Source organism: Schistocerca cancellata, chromosome 5, assembly GCF_023864275.1.
Source record: "Schistocerca cancellata isolate TAMUIC-IGC-003103 chromosome 5, iqSchCanc2.1, whole genome shotgun sequence".
Taxonomy (NCBI): domain Eukaryota; kingdom Metazoa; phylum Arthropoda; class Insecta; order Orthoptera; family Acrididae; genus Schistocerca; species Schistocerca cancellata.
In genome coordinates this window covers 389023002-389035184 of record NC_064630.1, presented here as the reverse complement: position 1 = coordinate 389035184, position 12183 = coordinate 389023002, and the positions used below count along the sequence as shown (strand labels likewise).

The window sequence follows — 12183 nt, the reverse complement described above, 5'->3', positions numbered from 1 at the left end:
ATTATATTCTCCTTGAAGTCTGAGGGAATTTCGTCTGTCTCATACATCTTGCTCACCAGATGGTAGAGTTTTGTCAGGACTGGCTCTCCCAAGGCTGTCAGTAGTTATAATGGAATGTTGTCTACTCCCGGGGCCTTGTTTCGACTTAGGTCTTTCAGTGCTCTGTCAAACTCTTCACGCAGTATCATATCTCCCATTTCATCTTCATCTACATCCTCTTCCATTTCCATAATATTGTCCTCAAGAACATCGCCCCTGCATAGACCCTCTATATACTCGTTCCACCTTCCTGCTTTCCCTTCTTTGCTTAGAACTGGGTTTCCATCTAAGCTCTTGATATTCATGCAAGTGGTTCTCTTTTCTCCAAAGGTCTCTTTAATTTTCCTGTAGGCAGTATCTATCTTACCCCTCGTGAGATATCTTGGCAGATATTTCACGATTCAGTTACGAGTGAAATCTCGAGACACGCGAGGCGTAACATACATGGTCCCCGATTTCACATCCGAAGTACACTCTGTACGCCTGTCTAATATTTGGCTTTATTGGCCTGCTTTGCAGTTTCAGTGCAGCCTGTCCGCAGACACTGCAAAATTTATCGGCACTAATTGCTCATTTCCGAGACATATTGAGTCACAGGAATGAGAATGACCACACGCACTAGCTACACTTCAGTAACACGTTCTTCCATCACACTAACAGAACTTAGCATGTAACAGACCGAAAATATGCTGAAATGAAGCGTGTTCCGCTCCTTCCTTCCTCTTCCCTTCGCATTCGGCAACCCCACCCTTCCCTAACCAGAGCTTGTGCTCCGTCCCTAATGACCTCCTTGTCTCTCTGCACTGGAATGTACTAGACTAATGGGGTTTGCTGCGAGGAATAAAGCATATATTGAACTGTGTATTGATATTTTTTTTATTGAATAATATTAATATCTTCCCTGTGTAATTGGAATTTTCCCGAGGCAACTCTGAAAGGAGATAGATCGGTGATTGTCGCTGTAACTTCGGGTGTTGTTATTGAAACATGAAATTAACGTATCACCTAGATCCTTACATCATTTAGATTTGAAAAAAAAGGCGAAATTGTAGATACTTGAAAAAAATTGGCCATTTTTGGACTCTTTTTTTTTGGCCGAAAAAAATACTAAATACCGGCATAAAGAAAATCAAGATTTTAAACATGGCTGAAACAGCAACTGTTGAAATTGTTCACGGTAAATGATAACAGCCAAACAGTTGCAGGATAAAGATTTATTAAAATTCGCCGCGCGGGATTAGCCGAAAGGTCTATGTGCGGCTGGTCCCGGCGGAGGTTCGAGTCCTCCCTCGGGCATGTGTGTGTGTGTGTGTGTGTGTGTGTGGGTGTGTTTGCCCTTAGGATAATTTAGGTTGTAAACGGATTAGTGGAGATTGGTTATCGCCTCCTCCAAAGTAATCTCAGGTGTGTGCCATAGAATAATGGTAAGGTGCTGCCATCGCTTCCGATTGGGTATGCACCTTACATGAAAGAAACATATGACAACATGAAACAATTGTTATTGCGATTGAACTAAGACAAGTTTAAATGGCAGATTTCGGGATAACTGAAAGTCATAGACGTATTACTTGGGCAACAACACAGCTACACCAGATTCTGTTGCTTCCTGTTCTTCTGGGATAGCAGCGCGAAGGCACTTCATTATAAAAAGGAAGATTAGCTCGAGTGTCAGTCACCGGAACCAGAATCTCACAGAGTTATGCACGAAGTTCTTGTCGAATCCAAGAACATAATTCTCCCTGCTCTTCATATAAAACTGAGCCTACTGAAAAATTTCGTTAAGACCATGGTAAAAACTGGGGAAGCAGTTCTCTATTTGCCCAAGAAATGTCCACGTCTTCATGAGGCTAAAATAAAAGAGGCGATTTTCATGGGTACCCGAATGCAAAGATTTTAATATGTTATTCTACAAGTAAAACCAAAGAAAAAAGTTCATACAAACGTAAATGTATAGTTACGGAGTTTCGGCTAATAAATGATTTTGCCTGAAATTTAGCGAAACTGTACGAGCTTAAAATAAAGAACGATTTCCATTTATTGTGTTGTTCTTGATCTAGTGAATCTAATAAAACATGTCCCAGACATGTATCTGCAATAGTTTTCCAGAACGTCCACAGAAGCAAACAAGTAATTTTGTAAAATGTTTAATTTATTAACTACTTGACCCAATTTGTTTTTTAAATTCCAGACAATTGCACAAAGTTTTCAACAGAAGCTGTAGAGAATTTAATTTTGGAAAAATGATGATAATAACGTTAACTGAAACTGTATGCATATGTCAGATAATCTGCTTTTATTAATACCATGGGACACGTGAATTAATATTAAAGCGGAAAAACCAAGCTCAATGTTAAGAAAGTTTTACAGTGTACATACAGTTTCACAATACATTCACAATAAAGTTCAAAAAAGTCTCCACCGAGTTCAGTGTATTTAGCTGCACGAGTATGAACAGATTTTGTTGCTCGTTTCAGTTTCACAAGGTTGTTCTTAATTTCATCTACTGGTATCAGCATCTGAACAGCCTTCTGACAGGTGAAAGTTAGCTTGGCAGCCTTTGTTCAGCGGCCAACAAGCTTTCTAGATAAAAAGAGGACAGAAAAACTGTAAGGATCTTGTGCACATCTTCTGCACTACTACAACAGACTAGGGTGCAACATGTCCTTAAAGTTACAATTCCTACGTTCCCTCTTGGACTCCTTTGTTGACAACTGTGGTGCTGTAACCGACGAGCACGGAGGACATTTCCACCAGCAAATTTCTGACGCGGAAGTGAGGTACCAGGCAGAGTGAGTGTATCAATGTTAGACCATTATTGTTGGACACTAATTACGGAATCACCGGCAGAAAACTACAAACGGCAGGTCAAGCTGTTGTACCTTCAGTGAGCTTCCTCCGAGGGATAACACCAAGGTAAATACACGCGTGCACTTACAAGTCCAATAAAGTAAAGTTTTCTTCACTTCAAAGCGAAAGCTGATCTTGCATTTTCATTAAAATTTTCGCTGTCAGCATCCCCGCAAACATTGAGAATAACTGTTTTCATGCCAGTTACAGAAAAAAGTGTAATTGGCACCAATGCAACCTGGCTCTGTGTTGTGTCAAAACCAAATGACATTAATGCTCCAACTTTGAATCCCAAGCATTTTCGTTGACGCGAGAATGGGCAGTGGAGAAACAGTACAACATATGTAAATAAACAGAAGTGATGGGTACATAGAGAAGAAGATGGAACAGTACTTGGACTCATTAGTATACTCGACGTCACCCTGAACAAACACCTGCGCGCTCAGATAAGGAAGATGAATACTTCAGGTAACCAACACTTCGGGAAGGTCACTTATAGAGCTCTCGCAGCTATTCCGGTACACTGCAAGTGATTACGAAAGGTCAGCAGCGGAAAAAAAAACTGACGGTTACTGTGTGGGATTTCCACGATAACCTTCAACACTACTGCACGCTAGCGCTGTGTGCGTAAACGTACTTGCCAGTACAGATAGATAGCGTGACAGCTCAACCGGTTCCGGTAAGTGACGTAATCTTACTGCAGCGCGTCTTACAATTTGGCGCACTGTCATAACTCCGCCGGTTTAGAGTGTTCGGAAACGTGGATCTCTGCCGCCGACAAGCACTTGAAAGGATTGCGAACACTACCAAACAGATCCCCCATGCTATAACAGGAGCTTCATGCTATATTTTCAATGCTCACATTGGACAACAATAATTGCAGCTCTCCCTCTACCAACCATCCAGATAAAATCCTTCAGATTTTACACGAAAACAAATTTTTCGGCTCACAGTGCTATCGGCAACGGCCTTGCCGCAGTGGATACACCGGTTCCCGTCAGATAACCAAAGTTAAGCGCTGTCGGGCGTAGCCAACACTGGGATGGGTGACCATCCGGGCCACCATGCGCTGTTGCTATTTTCCGGGGTGCACTCAGCCTCGTGATGCCAATTGAGGAGCTACTCGACCGACCAATAGCGGCTTCGGTCAAGGAAAACCATCGTAACGACCGGGAGAGCGATGTGCTGACCACACGCCCCTCCTTTCCCCATCCTCATCTGAGGATGACACGGCGGTCGGTTGGTCACGCTGGGCCACTTGTGGCCTGAAGACGGAGTGCAAAATGCTATCAGTGCACTTCCCACCTCGCTACATGAAACATCAGACATTTACCTTTAGGCAATGACACTTATTTCTAGCCTACAGCAAGGGTATACTGCGTAGAAATAACGTGGCCGTAAAATGCGCAGTCGGCAATGCAAGCATGGGGAGAGTGATAACCGTGAGGGTTGCGGGCAGGCACTGTAGGGGAAATGCTGTGAGCTTGAGTGGAAGTGGAATTGCCTCTCAAAAATCACATCTTTTGCCAATATTACGCGGAGTCCGTCCACACCCACTCTTGCATGGTGTCCATCCAGAAAGCTCTAGTGTTATCTCTGCTTTCTTTAGTATCTAAAAAGAATTCCACCGAAAATGCAACCAAGGCAGCTATTTATTTTCACTTGGCTTGTTAGCCATTTGTAACTTACAGAGAAGTGTCATGAGTGGCGAATTTTCAATAACATCTACATTTCTATTGTCGCCATGTTAAGATTAGCTTCTTTTGGCAAAACATAGAGGTGTTTACACAGGATCATATCACTAAAATTTTATGCAGATACAATTGCAAGAGAATTCTGAAACAGTGGCCTATTAATTTTATTAAGTGAGGAAGGGAGGAAAAGGAAGGTTCCACCAGCTGTCGATGGCTCTCAAAAATTACGTCTTTCATCAAAAAGTCTGTAGTTTGTGGCATAATGCGGAAGATAACGACGTTTTGCATAACAAACACATGGCAAAATACTCTGTCTGCTTGTTGTCATTTGTCTAAATCTCATTTTGGTATCTCAAACCATTTATGAAATGTGGGGGAGGTTGCGGATATTTCATTCTGGCTTTATCAAAAATGGTTCAAATGGCTCTGAGCACTATGGGACTCAACATCTTAGGTCATAAGTCCCCTAGAACTTAGAACTACTTAAACCTAACTAACCTAAGGACATCACACACATCCATGCCCGAGGCAGGATTCGAACCTGCGACCGTAGCAGCCGCGCGGTTCCGGACTGCAGCGCCAGAACCGCTAGACCACCGCGGCCGGCTGGCTTTATCGCTGGTGCGCATAATCGCAAATGAGTACGTTACATCAGATCAGTTTTCTTGAGGTTGGTGACAGAGATCTCCAGCATAGTCTGAAGAAAAAATCAATGTGTTAGCTAAACTACGTATTCAGCAACATATTATGTAATATGTAGCAAACGCAAAATCATATTCGTTGCAAGCATTTTCCAATTTCGTGCAAAGTTCAAATAAAACAGCAACTGTCACCATTAACGAAATTGTGGGCACCGTCATCATGAAGCTGACACTCAGAGCTATAAGCAATGCAAAAAAGTTTTTATTGTCTTTTGCCGGATACTTTCTGTGTAATCGTCTGAGGAAGAGTGCAAGGCGTGACCGATTCGGTCATCGCAGCGCGTCGCCGACAACCGAAAGCGGGCAAATGACGTCGGCCTCCCCTTCTGAACAAACGAATGCTCACTTAGCACAAGTAAACTGGTGAATGCGCATCGGCCACTGTATCCTGCGCGGACTCCAGTCAACGTTTTCTTACGTACTGACCAGTTTCATGTCACTGTCAGCAGTACAGTTTTCTAATTGCCCACCGGTTTCACAGTAATGGCAGTAGGAAACAATTGTGAAACAGAGTTAAACCATGACAAACACTTCATGTGAAAATTTTATGAAAACCTAACGAACACGTCTTTCAAACCCTTACTGTCTATTGCCCACCATTAAAGCTGGATTTCCTGCTAACAGGCAATAGGTTTGGATTGGATTGGATTGTTTAAGGTAAGAGACCAAACAGCGAGGTCATCGGTCTCATCGGATTAGGGAAGGACGGAGAAGGACCGGATTAGGGAAGGATGGAGAAGGAAGTCGGCAGTGCCCTTTCAAAGGAACCATACCAGAATTTTCCTGGAGCCATTTAGGGAAATCACGGGAAACCTCAATCAGGATGGCCGGACGCGGGATTGAACCGTCGTCCTCCCGAATGCGAGTACAGTGTGCTAACCACCTAGCAGGCAGTAGGGACCAGGTTGGTCTACAGAGACTGTAACACTATGTACCAATCCCATCTCTCCATTTTTAGTCATCTGACAAGAATGGCATCTATCTGTCAGAGCACACACTCATTTGTTAGGCTGTATACTTCACGAATTGTTGTAACGTTTTACTATGACCTCAATGAGTCACATCCAGTGTCATATTTATAGACTCCTAGGCTGAACCTTTGGTGCAGGATACAGCAGTTTTCAAATTAAAAAGCTTGAAGGTTTAGTATTTAATTAAAATAATGTTTTTGCTACAACATTTACATTTTAATGAATTGATGAGATTAAAAATTGAACAGTATGGAAATTACTACAGTATTCAACACGACTTATTAACATCTATTGAGTATAACAGTATTCGCAGTATTATTATTATGGAAAAAATACTTTATGAAAATATATACTTTTTTAAACGTTTCTATATTGAAATACTCGGTAGAACGCAAATGAAAGCGTGTGACTGTCACAAGTAAGTAAGCTATCTTTCAGAAGCCTTGGATCACAAGAAATTTTTTCTGCAGTATCTTGTTGAGTGATGAAAAGTTATTTGAAAATGGATTTCCCTCATATAAGGAGTTCAAGAATCCGCATCTAGCGACAGGCAGTAAAGCGTTTTGTGGGTGTTGGTTTGGATGAAATGGGGGTTTGCAGGACATCGAATTGCGCCAAATGTAACTCCCTTCAAGGTGCCAAAATTCAGTAAACCATTCATTAAGCCTTTCGCCGGCACATTTTTATAGTGGCACAATGAAGTTAATTTCTGTATCATACTAGATTTGTGATCAATTGTCTACATCTAATTTATTATAATTTAATTTTCGCGATTTAGGACCTGAAACTATGGTGGTAAGCGTTCTTCCCACAGCTCCTTTGTGAGTTATGGGTGGCCATTACACAACCTCCGAAATTTTCTTGATGATGCCGAACACTTGTGGAAACTGACTCGCTACGTGCCTTATCCCTCAATATACGTGTAGCAGTCACGAGAGCATACACTGTACTGCAGAAATAAAGCAATGTGTTTGAACTTCACAAGTGACAACCGTAGTAGTCTCACGAACGGAAACTTAGCAGTCTTTATACACCTAGTATAACGTTTTACAACTGGACGTCAGGCTTTGATGGTATGTACACTTTCCATGGCCCCTTAACAGAACAAACTTCCGTTACTGTGGGCAACTAATTTTACAGTATTAGAGTGATGGAATAACGACATATAAAATATTTTATTCGAAAACAAAACTATTTGTTTTGTTGCGAATATTGGGGAAAACATTGTTAATTAATACTGACAACACACATCAATTGCAGAAAGTTTAGATTTTTCCGTAGGAGCATTTTGCCTTACTGTTCTGAAAAGTTTTGTAGTTCCCTATCGTAATGTTCACATTGTAAAAATAGAGAAATATTTACAATTTAATTTTAAAGTGTACTTTCATGTAATATTTGGAGCAAACGATGTTCATTCAGTGTCTACTCGTTGGAACAAGTTGTTCTAAGCACAAAATTTTACTGCAGGTACGGCACCGATGCTCAGTTTTCCTGTGCAGGACATATCACGCACCTGCTTCGTGATGACATTTTTAGGGGCTGCTTCACTGTAATGTGTGCTATTTTTCTTTTCAGCTTCATTTGAAGAGCTCTTGGCAATCTACTTGAGGACTCTGCTTTGGGCTGGACGTGACTTTCTATCATATGAAGTCACAGTTTCTTTAGAAATTCTCTTCATATTAGATCCAGTGTTTGAAACAGTACTGCATTTACATTTTAACTTACCTTAACCTAGCCGGCCGTTGTGGCCGAGCGGTTCTAGGCACTTCAGTCTGGAACCGCGCGACCGCTACGGTCGCAGGTTCGAATCCTGCCTCGGACATGGATGTGTGTGATGTCCTTAGGTTAGTTAGGTTTAAGTAGTTCTAAGTTCTAGGGGACTGATGACCTCATATGTTAAGTCCCATTGTGCTCAGAGCCATTTGAACCTTTTTTTTTTACCTTAAATTATCTGTGAAAACAGAATCTAAATTGATGTTAACCATAACAACGCCCTCTACAAATTGTGAAAGTAAGCAGCCGAAGCGTTCAAGCACAAAATATGCTCCAGTTTATGACAATCTTGTGAAACACATGGGCTGGTGTGTGTTAAACCCCAGAACAGTAACATCTAGTCAGCTAACATTTGTTCATTTTTTTTATAAAAAATGTTAGTTGTTTTTATAATTAATTCTGCTATCATATTCCACAAGTTTTACATTTCGTAGTTAAACTTATCGCGAAAAGTTAAGTCTTAGTAGTAGGTGACTCTTTCCCCAATAATTGTCAGAGTCATTATTTTCTGTCTCTGGACTTTACTTGGACATCAGTATTGCTTTAAAAAGTATGTTTTGAGTTAAAGTCAACGAAACGAATGACACATTTTTAAATTCCTAAATACATGAAGTACCCACCGGTTGGTAGTACCCGTTACTGAAAGTGTTTTGTTATCACTAAGAATGTTCTGAAAGATATTTTTCAGATTCTGGAGCCTACTTGCAAATCAATATCACTTTAATAATATTAACGAGTAATTAACTAACTTGGTTTTTTTAAATTTTTTATTAGCGTGGGCGTAAAGTACTCCCTCCCGCTTGGTAATCCGCATTGTGGAAAATATGTTGCCATTGCTATGGTTAAAAGCTATATTTCACAACAGACAGACTACTGCGGGTGCAGCAAACTACAACCACAGCATAGGAGCTACGAACACAATAAAGAAGGTAGGGGGGTGGGGGATATGAAGGCTTTTTTTCTTACCTCTCTGATCGGCCACAAAATTAAAACCACAGTAAGAATCTGGTGGAGCTTTGCGCAGATGCGTTGCACAGTGATTCTAGTATTCCCGTCTACAACGGCCGGCCGTAATGGCCGAGCGGTTCTGGGCACTACAGTCCGGAACCGCGCGACCGCTATGGTCGCAGATTCGAATCCTGCTTCGGATATGGATGTGTGTGATGTCCTTAAGTTAGTTAGGTTTAAGAAGTTCTAAGTCTAGGGGACTGATGACCTCAGAAGTTAAGTCCCATAGTGCTCAGAGCCATTTGAACCATTTGAACGTCTACCACGCCACGTCGCACTTTGCAGCTCTGAGCGCACAGTAAACACGTAAAGATGCATAGAAAATAAAATCTCCCGCCAAGTGTGAAGTCCTGCTGAGGACTTTCGCCCGATTCATCGAGCCCTCATAATGCAGCTGTCACGCGCACTTCTTCATAACAATCACTCGACGGCATACCGCGGGTGCAATAAAGACGCTCCTGCAGCGTTTTCGCTAGGAAGTGTTCCATTACACATCTTACAGCCCTGACGTTGCTAAATGTTGCATCATTCAAAAAGCCTCATACGTTACAGTGCCAATGGGGTGGAGCTCCATCCTGTTGGCAAATGAAGTCCTGGGAATCTTCCATAGCTTTAGGGAACAGCCATTGTTCCAATATGTCCTGGTACGCGATTCCCATTATAATTCTTTCCTCAAAGAAAAATGGCCCATAAACCTTTGTACGGTATACGGCGTGGTGCAATAGTGAATGTGGATTTTCCAAGCCACTTATGCGAACACTATGTCTGTTGACATTTCCACTAAGGTGGAATGTCGCTTCATCAGTAAAAATTACACGCTGTAGAAACGTATCATCCTACATCTTTGCTAGCACATAACTACAAAATAAGAGACGCTTCTCTTTGTCATTGGGGTTGAGAGCCTGCACAGGTTGCAATGGTAGCACTTGTACAGAAAACGCAATCTCAGAACATTCCACACAGTTGGTTGGGGTATTCCAAACTCTTGACTGGCTCTATTGGAAGACTTTTTTTAAAAAATTGATTTTCGATTTCCTCCCACCTGGGGAGGGGCGGGCTGACAGCAGTTTAATACGCTGCTCTACAGCCGAGAAAAAAGTTAAACAAACAATGGGAGAGAAACAAAACAATATAAAAAGGCGATAAAATGGTGACTTTGTTAATAACAGTAAAATGGCGGAAAGTTGCGGAACTGAAAATACAAAAACACGGCGTTGACGGTGCGGACACAGGAATGAGACATGAACAATTAAAAAACACGGCGACAGTTTGGTTTCTGTTCGCATGAGATAAAAACACAAGTAGCGATAGTATGGTGGCTGTTCGCAACACTGACAGGGACGCATAACACTGAAAATTCACGTAAAACAGGAATGTAGAGTGTAGAGGCGACACGGTGACAGATGAGGGGGGGGGCGGGGGGAGACCCGGACCGATGACGGGGAAAAAGGAAAAAGGGGGGAGGAGAGGAAAAGAAAAAAGGGGGGAGGAGAGGAAAAGAAAAAAGGGGGGAGGAGAGGAAAAGAAAAAAGGGGGGAGGAGAGGAAAAGAAAAAAGGGGGGAGGCGATGGAGGGAGGGGATTGGTAGACTTACTGTCTCTGCGCACAAAACTTTCTTGAATCCGTCGGACATCATCCTCTGACACACGCGATCGGCCTGGTTTTCTTTGCACACACTTTCAGTCTGTTTAAATTGCTTAAACCAACGGCTAATGCTTTTGCGTGCCCTGAGCCAGGATTAATTCACTGTACTGACAGTCGGGAGGAGAGGGATTCGTACCTTGGTCAGTCATCCTGATAATGGATTTTATACATTTTTTCACTAGTCGTTAAGTGGATACTGCGATGGTTCCAATGGTAAGACCATGGCCAAGATCTACCTTCGCTTAATCCTATCTTGGGGCACGGAACACGTAGATCTGCAGTGAATCTCTTTCGTGTTGCAATGGTGAATGTGGATTCCTGTAATATGTGTGATGTGCCCGACGCTATTGTGCTGCACGGTAGAAGGATAAATAAAAATAAATAAATAAATAAATAAATACCCATTACAGTTTGTTGGGAACGAAAACAGATATTAAGCAAAAATGAAAGCAATTTTAGCGTGAAGTGTTCATGCAACTTTACTGCAGTTTCACTGACATATTATTCAGCTTCCTACACGTATTCTAAGAATAAATTATGTAATTGCGTGAAAAATAAAAACACGAATTTGGCAACTCGATGTTCAACCATTTCTGTAGTGGTTTCAAAAAGCAGCAGCTAAAGCACATCCTGAGGCGTGATCAATACATGGAAATGTCAGGTTCAAGGGCAAATCATGTGAATTCCACTTCTTCGAAAATGAAATATATACACAAACTACAAAACACATCTGTAGTCATGGTACAGTAGCTTAATACACGGCATCATGCGTATAACCTTGACAGTTACGAAAAGCTACGAAGGAAATGTACCAATATGACTTAACAGTTTATTATCTCTAAGGCACTTCACACGTACAGTCCTGCAGGGTGACAAAGAAGAGTCAAAAGACGGAGCACTCAATTGCTCGGTAGAAATAAACCGCCGTCTGCGTTTCTGTCCAAATAAATAAAAGCCTCATTTGTCACCTATTACCTATTTAATATCGAACACTGACTACTGAATAACAGAAATTAACTATGTATACAAAGAATATTTCTTCAAGAAAACACTTAACGTAAATGAATTAATGCATATGTTCAATTTCGCATATATTCGTCTTTCTTCATGTTTAATTTTACCTGTGGTTGATGTGAACTGGAATGCGGGAATAAATGCTTCAATGCGTTGGTTCTATGCTCTTGCGCTTCGTGCCACTTCTGTACGTCTTCATAAATACTAGTTGTAACCAACAATGCACGTAGAAGTATTCCGATAACCCACCGCTCCGACACATTTGTAAACACTACGCAGGCTTCTGCGCTGCACCTCCATGCACTCACGTCATCCGATATGACGTTGCGTGCACTGCGCGCTGCCAAGGCCGCCAACATACAGCACACAGTAGAAGTTGCTTCTGTAACACATTTTCTGCGTGCAAAAATAAGTTGATAGTGAACTCTTACAAAAGCATAATTTGAAATTAAATATTAGAAATATTATTATTGATTCACAAACCTAACTATG

At 41.6% G+C, this 12183-nt stretch overlaps 1 protein-coding gene across 1 annotated transcript in view; it reads right to left on the bottom strand.

Annotated features, from left to right (window-relative positions):
• The window catches only part of LOC126187776 (constitutive coactivator of peroxisome proliferator-activated receptor gamma-like), a 62439-nt gene extending 50464 nt beyond the window's left edge, over window positions 1-11975 (bottom strand). The window contains exon 1 of the mRNA XM_049929044.1: window positions 11799-11975. The gene's annotated coding sequence lies outside the window, so the exon portion shown is untranslated. The remainder of the gene's footprint in view (window positions 1-11798) is intronic.
• Between the last annotated feature and the right edge of the window lie 208 nt (window positions 11976-12183).